This window comes from Lactuca sativa, chromosome 5, assembly GCF_002870075.4.
Source record: "Lactuca sativa cultivar Salinas chromosome 5, Lsat_Salinas_v11, whole genome shotgun sequence".
In the NCBI taxonomy this organism is placed as follows: Eukaryota; Viridiplantae; Streptophyta; class Magnoliopsida; order Asterales; family Asteraceae; genus Lactuca; species Lactuca sativa.
The window spans coordinates 279,315,605-279,328,281 of record NC_056627.2 but is presented as its reverse complement, the minus strand read 5'-3'; the positions used below and the strand labels follow the sequence as shown (position 1 = coordinate 279,328,281).

The window sequence follows — 12,677 nt, the reverse complement described above, 5'->3', positions numbered from 1 at the left end:
AAACGTTTGGCACAGGTCCTGGAACTCCCTCGTTGGTTACTGCACCTCAACAGTCTGTACAAACTTTCCAACAGACATCTTAGCACGAAATATCCGAAAACGCTCCTCCATCATCTTAACAATCCCTTCCTTGATCGTCCCGAACATCATGGGGGTCGCATCAAGGACACCACATGTAATCTTCAATGCCATGAACTCATATAGTCCCTCATCAATTGGTTCGGTACCTAAGCATGAACCGGAACCACCTCCTGAACCTCTTGCTCCACCATGTGTCATCACCCTACTAAAATATAGTACGCAAACAATCAAAATACACACGAAGAAACTCACACTCTATAAGTTCCTTAGAATCATCGTGACTGTCCTCGACTCGAGTATGTGCAAACTCACTTAGTTTTAAACCTACTTTTAATTATAAAATAACCCACAAAGGCAGTGAACCTATCAATTGTGGTATAGTTGAATAAGTAGGGTATCGAACACAGGGAACGACAAATTAAAACTAACAACTAATCCTATCTAAATTAATTAATAAGTAGGGGTTTTCTCTAGTTTTACAAGACTAGAAACTTGCTAACTATTACTAATTTTAAAACTAGAAACAAAGAACTAACTAGATTCAATAATTGGGAAGGAACTTCTGTTTAGTTCAACTCAATTGATCCTATGGTTGATTTCAAGGTAATGGTGCAATGGATTAATTCTCTTGTTGGTTACCGATTCAAGTGATTAGATTCGCATTCACTACACTAATCCTTAGCAAATAAATTAACTTAAACAGTGGCCAGTTGTCTAATTCAATTACATTTACTAGATTAATTATTCGGGTTAATTTAGACTTGCAATAGTTAACTAATTTAATCTTTTAATTAACTTCTTTTTGATGGTCATCACACAAGCTTGCACATGAATTTACTCAATTTTCTTATTAACTCTAGTTTCATGTTCATTAATCCTAGACATCTGACAAAGTGATCACATAGCATATGAGATTGATAATCAATAGATGTTCATGCTAATCAATTATCTTCCTATTAACAGAAAATTAATTATTATTCACACATAAGGTTCTTTAACAAGCTAAAATAACAAAAATCACCAACTTAGAATTAATCCTACCAATCAATCAAACCATAGTATCAATTTTGTATCCCCAAACAGAAGTCTAAAGGTTTTAGCTCATAATTGAAGGAAATAACAGCAAACAAGCAAAGTCTAATTGTTTAACCATAATGTCAAAACAAAAGATTAAGTGAGATGATGAAATTTTGCCTCAATTCTCCTTCAGGATTGAATTCTAGCTTCTCTCGTCGTCTTCTAGGGTTTTTCTGACCTCTTTATCGCAGCTAAACTCTTCTGAATCGTTCCAGAATTCTCCCCCATCGTTCTGAGGAGTTATCATTATATATACGAACCGACTTGTCGAGTCAGGTGGCGACTCGTCGAGTCCATCTCTCAGTCCCCGTATTGTGATAAGTCTCTGGGATCCCGAGTCTTTATCTTCTCGAATCTTCGCTTGGACTCGCCGAGTAGTTGCTATTTTTGGTGTTTTTTTCTTCTTTGTTCCATTCTCGATCTCTCAACTGCTTCTCCAGCTTCCTTCTGCTTCCGAGCTTCATTTTTGGACCAAAAATATAATTCAAACACTTTTAACTACCTTTTGTCCATAAAATGCAATAATTTGGCTAATAAATGAATAAAAATCTATACTTAATATGAACTAAATATGAACATATCAAAATACCCCACACTTGACATTTGCTTGCCCCCAAGCAAAACTGAATTTTAAACATTAGAATCACATATGACAATTCCAATCTAACCCAGCCATTATGCCAAGACCGCAACGCATGCATTTGTGTCTAAATTTGTCCTAAGTACCCCCCATACTCACAATCCCCATAAACATTTGCCCACTCACCCCGAACTATGCTCATTTTATGCAACCCTCCGATTCCATCCGTAGAAAACCTCTTACCCTCAAGGTATTTTTAATTGAGCAACCCAAGCATACATAATCTAGAATTACAAATTTTCGATACCACTATGGAGCTCTTTTGAATTTTTCACTTCCTTGATAATTTGATCTTTGATCTCTTTAAATTCACCACCTTTATTGTTTGATTTTTGATATCTTCAACTCTTTGAATTTCTTGGAATTTTGATCTTTTGATCTTCACTTTATTTGCTCCAAAATTCTTCAACTTTTCTTGCAATTCTCTCTTTTTTTTACATGTACCTCTCTTTTTTCACTCAATAAACCTACATGCTTAATCAAGGGCGCTCAACCTCAACCTTTATTGGCTAACGATAATAATTTTCCTGTATACATTTTAGGTTTAGGCTGCTAAACATATTGCATCCCTCAGGCTGAGCAGGGTCGTGTTTTTGTCCCATCATTTCACTGGAATAAGGACGCCACAAATGCACTAGAACGTGTATAGGCTCAACTAAACATTTGGGTTTTCATGCAATCATCAACACAATTCTAACATGGAATCCTAATTTGCTTTTACCAACATTTTCTAAATTAAATCCTAAGTAATATTTTTGGTTTGCAAGAATTTTTTAAAATTAGCCTAAATTAAGATTCTAAATTTTCTAATATTTGATCAACCCCCTACCCCACACGTATTTTATGCAATGCCCTCATTGCATATTATGCAAAAAATAAAAATGCAAATATATAGAGGGAATTGGAACAAACTCCCCTGGGATAGTAGTGGCGAGGTTGATATCTATTCTCTTCAGCTCCATCTTCAATTGACTTTAGACATGGGAACAGCTCATCCATGACTTGGGTATCAAAATCTCATGTGGCAGGCTCCAAATATGCAGGGGAAACAGTGTAAGATCTTCAAGAATCGGTATGGAAGAATAAGTAGTCAAGTGGTACACTCATCAGCATCAAATCAACAGTCCTCACGGTATAAAAATCAATGACTCGTCGAGTCATATATGCTACTCGTCGAGTATAAGCGCGGACATCTTCGAATATGTGAGATTACAAGGCGACTCGTCGAGTCTGTTTAGTGCACTCGACGAGTAGACCGTTGGACGAAAAAAATGATATTCTGTATTTGTTCCAGCCTCTAATTAATCTTCAAAATTTCTCCTCACTTCTGGACTCACTCGTTCATGTCCCTAAGGACCAGACTCGACACTTTGACTCTAATGCTTCCTTTTCTTGACTCTCTTTCACTCTTTATAACCCTCTTGACTCTATAACTCTAACCCTTCTATGCAAGCACTCCTAATTCAATTCTGAAAAATAATCAAGGCAATCAAACATCAACCCAAACAGTAAAAATTTTAAACAAATTCCAAACACACCAAATAAGAACAAGAAAAAAAACAAAGATAAAAAGTGTTCAATAAAAACACAAAGAAACTAATCCTCCTCATCATCGTCATGATTCGGCACCGCTCCACTTCCACTCACACCGCTCCTTCTCGCATTGATCACCTCTTCCCACGACAGAATATACGGGAAGTTACCACCATCAATATGCGGAATGTTGAAGTGGTCAAAAAGTTGAATATGTGATTGATTGCTAAAGTTGATACCCCGCGCCATTTGATCTTGTAACCGCCTCATCTCAACATTATACCAATCCATTGGTACCTCATCATTGTCTATCGGAATCACCGGCGGTTCATCCTCTACATCACGCTCTCGCCTCGACCGGACCCTCCTTCCCGGCGCCTCGGGACCAACAACATGATCATCATGTGGGATAGCATAATGACCTCCACCATAGTCCTCAATGATCCTAGCCCTCCTAAAAAGAATAGGATTGAATGGAGGGGTAGGAATCATAGTCATCAAGTTCCACGCGCCACGGGTCATCAACCCAAATGAATTAGCGAGTCGTGTGACAAACATTCCACCATTAATATTCGATGTATTGCAGTCTTTGACCGCACCCTCAGCCAAGTATGAAGCTAAACACCAAGGAATATTGCAGAAAGTATCGGGTGTGATAATGCTCCATAAGTAGAAGACATCAAGGTTAGAAACCTTGTCATCATCCTTCCTTTGGTTAATGGTGGTGGAAATAAGGCGGTGGATACGGCGGTGTGTAGGCGACCGAATGCTTCCTTCCTGGGCTGATTTCGGAATGTACACTTTGTTGGCAATCGTATTCCACCAACCCGTGCTCATCACTCCATCGGGGAACACTTTGTGAGAGTGTTCCATAAATGCACGGAAAACAGCGGTCGACACCAATGACCGGTCATAAATACCCATCCGACAAGCCAAGTCAACAACGAAGCACTTATGAAACTCGCCCCCAAGACAGAAACTGACACTTGTTGGGTGATAGTAGTCATCCCCCCCACGAAAAGATACCGTGGAGAAAAATTCCACGCAAAGCTCCCGGTACACCGGCTCTTGAATACGGAAGACCCGGCTCCACCCATCGCATACCATCGTCTCTACCTCATAAACAAACTCCTTTAAAAGATAAGGAGCCAACTCCTCTTCATAGCGCACGCTTTGCAACCAACCCCAATCAATTCTGTTGGGCACATAAATTTCTTTCTTCTTTACTTCAGCCAATTTCTTCCTCCACCTCGTCATAGTAGATGCGGATTCAATTTGAGGGAAATTTAACAAAGGAAAATCTCCTTGGCGTCCACTTGAACCTTGCCCCCTGTGAAACATTTTCCCTGCACAACACAGAACATAAAACCAAGCAAACACAGAAAATCATTAAAATAAGTCACTCTTGTGTCCCCGACTCGACTCGTCGAGTCCATAAACGACTTGGCGAGTCGCAAGAACTGCGCGAGTCAGTCGGCGAGTCGGTCTAAATTGAACCATGAAATCTCAAAATTACTTCAAGGGTTTTGTCCAGGGGCATGTCTATAAGGTATTAGAGCAAGAATAGTCATGTAAAACAACATAATTCATGAAAAATCGATACCCTAAAAATTCACTATTCTTCAAAAGCGGGTTTTCTATGAAATTACTACCCTAGATCATCTTAAAATCATGCTTCTAACAGAAAATAGGAAGAAATTAGTTACCTTTAGTGATAGAACTTGAAAAACTTGAAGAACAATGGAAGAAGAATTGAAGAAGATGAATGCTTGAGAGAAAATGTTGGAGGGAGGCGCACGGCGTGTTGTGAAAAAGAAACTGATTTCTTTAGGGTTAAAACCCTAGTTACCGGTTGTAAAAGTAATTTCATTATTATTATTTTTTCTGTAAATAATACCGGCTCGTCGAGTCAGGGTCAGACTCGGCGAGTTTGGTCGCGATCTTATTTTTTCTGAAATCTAAATGGACTCGTCGAGTCATGGTCAGACTCGGCGAGTCTCTTGCAAACAATTCAAATATTATAAAGTTTTTGTCATTTATTTAGAAAAGAAAATGTATTCCACCCCACACTTAGTCCATACGCACTCTCAAGAGACATGTCCGATGATTTGGAGAATTAAAATTCTAAGAAACGAAAAAAAATTCAAACAAAACTAAAAAGGTAAAAGAAAGCAAACTCTAAATAACGGGTTGCCTCCCGCCAAGCGCTTCTTTTTAAGGAGTCGTTAGCTGGACTCCTTCCCATCTACGTCTTGTCATCTTCCAGCATCGGGAATGCACGTCTAGTCTTTTGTGGTTTGTACTTTGTTTTGTAAGCGTGAATCTTCTTTTTGTAAGCCCATTTTGATTCCTCTCTCTTCTTTTTCACAGCATCATCCTCGGTTGCTTGGGCTTCCCTTCTCCTCTTTTTCTGCTTCACCCCATTCTTTTTCACCTTCTCTTGCACCTCCTTTTTCTCAAACTTAATTACTTCATATTTTGTGAAGGTTTGTGCTCTAGGTTTGGTAATGAATGGTTGATCAGCCTCCACTCTCCTATCCTTTTCCTTCTCCTCTTTTTCTGTGCTTACCTCATCTTCAAGCGGAATTGCATCAAGACATTATATATATGGGCGTGTTGAACTTCCGTGTCCATTTCTCCTTCTGCTGTATGTTCTTCTGAAGAATCATGAAAAAAAGTCCAGAATATGCATAGAACTAGCAACAAGCAGATCTAAGTCGTCCAAGTTGTTGGTGATTTCGACTGGACTCGTCGAGTCCAGGAGAGTGACTCGGCGAGTCGGATCGTTTTCCACTATTTCCTCTGTGTTTTCCGAGTAAGCTCCTCCCAGTAGCTTTTCTATCTCCTCCAAGTCCTTGTTAACATCTCCATCCTCTCCAGAATGTAGCAAAAACTTGCTTGGATCTTCTTCTTGCAAGAGTTCAAGTTCTTTTTGTAGTATCTCATCATCCAAATGGATAAATGAGATCTCTTCTTTTCTTTCCTCTTCTTGCTTGGCTTCTGGTACGGCTCTAAAGATTGCGGACTCGTCACCTACCCTCAACGTTAGTGTAGACTCACATACATCAATTAAAGCACATGCGGTGTTTAAAAATGATCTCCCCAAAATAATTGGAATTTTGGGGTCTTCTTCCATGTCAACCACCACAAAGTCTACTGGAAAAATGAACTTGTCGACTTTAATGAGAAGATCCTCACAAACTCCTTGTGGATGAATTGTTGTCTTGTCCGCCAAATGGATCTTCATGTTTACCGGTCTTGGCTCCGGTAAATTCAACTTCTTAAAGAAAGAGAAAGGCATCAGATTGATGCTTGCACCTGAGTCGGTCAACGCTTGAGTGACAAATGTATTTCCAAACTGGCACGGAATTATAATACTCCCCGAATCGCCCTTCTTTTCGGGTAGCTCACTCAATATTATTTCCGCTTCTTCAGCCAAGTCTTTCCTAGCAGCAAAGAGACTTTTTAGTAAGTTGAAGTACTTGGGTGTTGTGAGCATCGTCTCTATAAATGGCACATTGACTTGGAGGGCTTTAACATGCTTCATAAAGGCTCTATAGGCTTCAACTTTTTCCACAGGCATGGCTTTGATTGGGAATGGAAAAGGAGGATTATATAGCTTTAAGGGAATGACAGTTTTGTCATTTACGCATGGATTCGTCGAGTCCATTAGAGGGACTCGGCGAGTCAGGTCGGGTTTAGCTGGAGCCGACTCTTCTGCCTTTTCTGTCTTCCTCTTGGAGATCTTTTGTGCATGTGTGACAATCTCTTCATTTCTGGAGGTCACTGCACTCACATTCTCCATTCTAGGATTGGTTTCGGTATTACTTGGAAGTTGACCCCGTCTTCTTTCGTTCACTTGATGTGCAAGCTGTCCCAGCTATTTCTCAATGTTGAGAATGGATGCCTGCTGATTCCTTAGCATGTTTCTGGTCTCGTGTATTGCAGCATTGTGATCGTTGTGTCTCTTTTCGGACACGGCTATGAATTTAGTGAACAATTCTTCTAAATCGGCTTTCTTTCCCATCTTCGTATATTCTTCGTATGGGAGCCATTCCTTCTTCGGTTTCCGCGAATTTACATCGTATTGATCGCCACTTGAATAGAATACTTGAGCCTTTTTGTTTCCATTCTCATCCAAATCACAATCCTTTGTGAGATGGGGCCCTCTATAATTCTCACATCCAACCCGAATAGCATGGATTGTTTGATCCATTTTTGTCATCCTCCTATCTAGATTATCAAGCTTAGCTATCACCGCCGCCATGCTATCACTTGCCGAGTTCACTACCCCCCGACTTACTTCATTTCTTGGATTGTGGTATTCTCTAGAGTGATTAGAGAATTCTTCAATTAGCTCTTTGATTACCGGGGGCGCCTTCTTCGTGAGCGGGCCTTGAGAATCGAGCAATTGCCTTGTGGTGACATTGACCCCATCATAGAAAATAGAGACCTCTTGTTGGCTATTAAGGTCATGGTGTGGGCAATTTCTAAGCAAGCTCTTGTACCTTTCCCAAGCTTCATAAAGAGATTCTCCGGGTTGTTGCTCGAAGTTGGCAATGGCTTTCTTTAGCTTGGCTATTTTGGAGGGCGGGCAAAAGTGGTCTATGAACTCTTCTTTCATCTTAGCCCATGTGGTGACCGATCCGGGAGGAAGTGACTTTAGCCAATCCTTTGCAGCTCCTTTGAACGTGACTGGAAGCATGTGAAGAAGCTAGGTCTCGCGGGGGACATTCGGTACATTGAAGTAGTCAGCCACATCATTCACTTCGTCCAAGTGCTTGTAGGCGTCTTCGTGATCCTTCCCATAAAAAGGGATCTCCTTGAGTTGGGCGAGAATATGGCCTTTTAGTTCGAAAGTAGCGGTCGCGGGAATTGCGGGCTGCACAAGTCCCAGGCCGGTGTCATCGCGCATCCTCTTCTTCCATTCCCCCATGGGGACTTTATCGATATTAGCCATAGTGATAGCTAAATCGTCTTCAAACTCGGAGTCGTGCTCGTATGTGGGCTCTTCTTCTTCCTCGGTCTCGTTCTCGATATCTTCTTGAATTAGGTCTTCGATTGTCAAAGAGGCACTGGATGCTCCGGATTTGCTGCTCCTCTTCTTGCTAAAAACGGACTTTAGGTTTTTGAGTGGTGAGTTCTTTGAAGAAGCGGTTTCTCCAACGGTTTTGCCTTTGCTCCTCCTTAGTGCAGATTCCGGGTCTTCAAGAGGAGGGACCAGAGGTGTATCAGATCCTCGGGTCATGAAACAACTGTAAATAAAACAGAAAACGCGTAAAAAGAACAAAAATAAAATAAAAATTAAAGTTGTAACAGCGATGTACTTGCCGAGTCGGCACGAGTGCACTCGACGAGTTCAAGGCAAAAACAGAAAATTTTTCTAGTTACTCTAAAAACAGAATTTTATTAAGACTAGTTCTACTTACTGAATTACCTTTTAAAATAACTTTGTGTAAGATAAATCCCACACAAAGGATCGATTAAATTAGAATTTAATGTTAATTTTAGAACCGTTCCCCGGCAACGGCGCAAAAAACTTGATGTGTGCAAACTCACTTAGTTTTAAACCTACTTTTAATTATAAAATAACACGCAAAGGCAGTGAACCTATTAATTGTTGTATAGTTGAATAAGTAGGGTATCGAACACAGGGAACGGCAAATTAAAACTAAAAACTAATCCTATCTAAATTAATTAATAAGTAGGGGTTTTCTCTAGTTTTACAAGACTAGAAACTTGCTAACTATTACTAATTTAAAAACTAGAAACAAAGAACTAACTAGATTCAATAATTGGGAAGGAACTTCTGTTTAGTTCAACTCAATTGATCCTATGGTTGATTTCAAGGTAATGGTGTAATGGATTAATTCTCTTGTTGGTTACCGATTCAAGTGATTAGATTCGCATTCACTACACTAATCCTTAGCAAATAAATTAACTTAAACAGTGGCCAGTTGTCTAATTCAATTAGATTTACTAGATTAATTATTCGGGTTAATTTAGACTTGCAACAGTTAACTAATTTAATCTTTTAATTAACTTCTTGTTGATGGTCATCACACAAGCTTGCACATGAATTTACTCAATTTTCTTATTAACTCTAGTTTCATGTTCATTAATCCTAGACATCTGACAAAGTGATCACATAGCATATGAGATTGATAATCAATAGATGTTCATGCTAATCAATTATCTTCCTATTAACAGAAAATTAATTATTATTCACACATAAGGTTCTTTAACAAGCTAAAATAACAAAAATCACCAACTTAGAATTAATCCTACCAATCAATCAAACCATAGTATCAATTTTGTATCCCCAAACAGAAGTCTAAAGGTTTTAGCTCATAATTGAAGTAAATAACAGCAAACAAGCAAAGTCTAATTGTTTAACCATAATGTCAAAACAAAAGATTAAGTGAGATGATGAAATTTTGCCTCAATTCTCCTTCGGGATTGAATTCTAGCTTCTCTCGTCGTCTTCTAGGGTTTTTCTGACCTCTTTATCGTAGCTAAACTCTTCTGAATTGTTCCAGAATTCTCCCCCATCGTTCTGAGGAGTTATCTTTATATATACGAACTGACTCGTCGAGTCAGGTGGTGACTCGTCGAGTCCATCTCTCAGTCCCCGTATTGTGATAAGTCTCTGGGATCCCGAGTCTTTATCTTCTCGAATCTTCTCTTGGACTCGCCGAGTAGTCGACCCTACTCGCCAAGTAGGTGCTATTTTTGGTGTTTTTTTCTTCTTTGTTCCATTCTCGTTCTCTCAACCACTTCTCCTGCTTCCTTCTGCTTCTGAGCTTCATTTTTGGACTGAGAATATAATTCAAACACTTCTAAGTACCTTTTGTCCATAAAATGCAATAATTTAGCTAATAAATGAATAAAAATCTATACTTAATATGAACTAAATATGCACATATCAGAATCCTATGCGTTGAGCACACCTATCTGCACTTTCCTCAAGAATCATCATGAATCCTCTAAGTTACTTCCATAATAATTCCCAAAAACCCCGCTACACAGTACACTCACAAGCTACTACATTTTTCCTAGATTTTCCTAGGATTCCCTCCCCCATCTCCACTATCATTTGCAAAGAAAACTTCCACCGAAACACCTTAGCTACCTCATGAATACAATCGCATACGAAAAATATTAAACAATCCTTCGACTATGAGATCTTACACTATAACGGTTGGACTCAAAAAAGAGTTGTGAAATAGAGTTTAACCTAACACTCTAAGATTGTTTAATCCTTGTAGTATGCAACCTATTATATTCGCTTAATAGCTAATAGATATCAGTGAATCTCTCCCAAATCACGATGCAAGCAGCATTCGAGCATTGACAACGATAATACACATTCAGACAATCTTATCTCACAAACTCCTAGAGATCTCTAATCACTAGCATGCATTACTACCACCTCATATATCACGCATAAAGGCATCACTCCTAAACATGCATTCTATCATGCAATCCTGAGCAGATCCTTCGACCTAATCTAACATGTGATTCACATATAAGACACTAAACATAACACACATATAGTATTTTCAGGAAATACTTACTTGAGCTCGGCTAATTGCATGCATCACACCCTTTTTATTTTATAAATCTCTTTTTAGAGATACTGTTTTTCTTTAAAAGATTTTTACCACTTCCTCAGTTTGAGTCCAAACACACTCGAGAGTGTATCTGAATCCCTTAAACCAAGGCACAGATACCAACTTATAACGTCCCAAAAATTCAAGGTAAAAATTTGTTTATAAAATAACCAAAAAACCAACATCCATTCATAAAAGATAATCAGTGTATGATAATGTATTCTCATACATCAATGATGAATCAAAAAGTAGTGCGGGATAAAATTCCAGGGTGTGTAATGCGATAATGTCGGCCTGTATCCTTTTAAACCAGAAGTACCTAAAACATTTAAACACAATCCTGTAAGCACAAAGCTTAGTGAGTTTCCATCAAAATACCATATATCAAACAAGAACGGGCCCAGCCGAACATACATGCTTCGGGCTCAGCCCAAACATTCGGGCCCAGACCATGTCATTTAGGCCTAGTCCATATAATCGATCCCAGCCCATATAAAACACGCATACACATGAAATAGTCACAAATACAAATAGCATCCTAAAAACTTAATCTAGTGGTTCGGCATTGGTGTTATCGACCCACGAGTATAGCGAGAATCACACCTCAATCTGAAGACAAATAATCTCACACTTGGGCTGGTGATAATATGACACCTCCCGCTAATCATAAACACAGTTAAACCTTAATCAAAATTAAGGTAAACATCCATACTCAAGGGTCCTATTTCAATATTACTCTTTCTGGGTAAAGGACCATTTTACCCTTCCAAGACTAAACCCCCCCCCCCCGGTCCACTTAACCTAATACCCATTTTTCCCCAAAATCACCTTTTGGTGCAACACCTTGCATAACCCATGCTCTACGCGTTGCGTAGAGCTTCCGATGTGAAGATCAGGGCAACATCAGGCTACGTTAGGCGTAACCTAATTTACGCCCTACATACTACGTTGTTAAGTCATTTCCATTTTTCACTCATAATCCTTAAGGACCAACCATCTATTTCTCAGATATGGTCCTAATAATAATCTAAAGTGATAAAGTTTCTAAATTTATGCATTTTCATGGCTAAATATAGCTCAAAGCCAAACCCTAGACTCATAACACGTTCTGATGTATAAAAAAACTCATGCATGGGTGAAGGATAATAGTCAAGATCCCATTTTTATGACTTATCAACCTCAGAAACATCAAGAAATGACAACCACAACGTCTAGAGTAGCTCATACTCATAAGAACCAAGATTATGGGAGAAAAGAGCATGAAAATCAACAAGCTAACAAGATCTAACACATGAATCAGCAAGGTGCAAGATTTATACCTTATGGGGCTGAATAATGCAATGTAGACTCTGGAATACAAGCTTGAGCTTCACCAAGCTTCAAGGATGGACTTCTCCTACTTCAATATGCACCAAAAAAACAAACAAAAGTCTCAAAACTTGCTCAAGAGGATTAGGGTTTCGTGGTGGGTGTCAATGGGAGTAGAGGCTAAACATAAGAAGGGCCTCAAAGGGTTAAGGTCCTTAAATATGGCTCATAACCCTACAATTTGATTTTAAACCCTACGCACTTAAGCTCAGCGTAACTAGAGTTACGCCATGCGTAGGGCATAAAATCCTCCCATGAATTTAATGACTTACGCCCTATGTAACTAGCCATCTACCCCCCGCGTAGAACCATAATTCCCAAAAAAGTAAACTTTAATAACATAAATAAATGTACCTAAGGAACGG

The 12,677-nt window shown here is 39.2% G+C and overlaps 1 non-coding gene across 1 annotated transcript; it reads left to right on the top strand.

Moving 5' to 3' along the window:
- The first annotated feature begins 7,800 nt into the window (after positions 1 to 7,800).
- LOC111920028 (small nucleolar RNA R71) lies at positions 7,801 to 7,907 on the top strand. Its single transcript, XR_002859697.1, has one exon. It is a non-coding gene; the product is annotated as a small nucleolar RNA R71 (small nucleolar RNA).
- Positions 7,908 to 12,677: the final 4,770 nt, after the last annotated feature.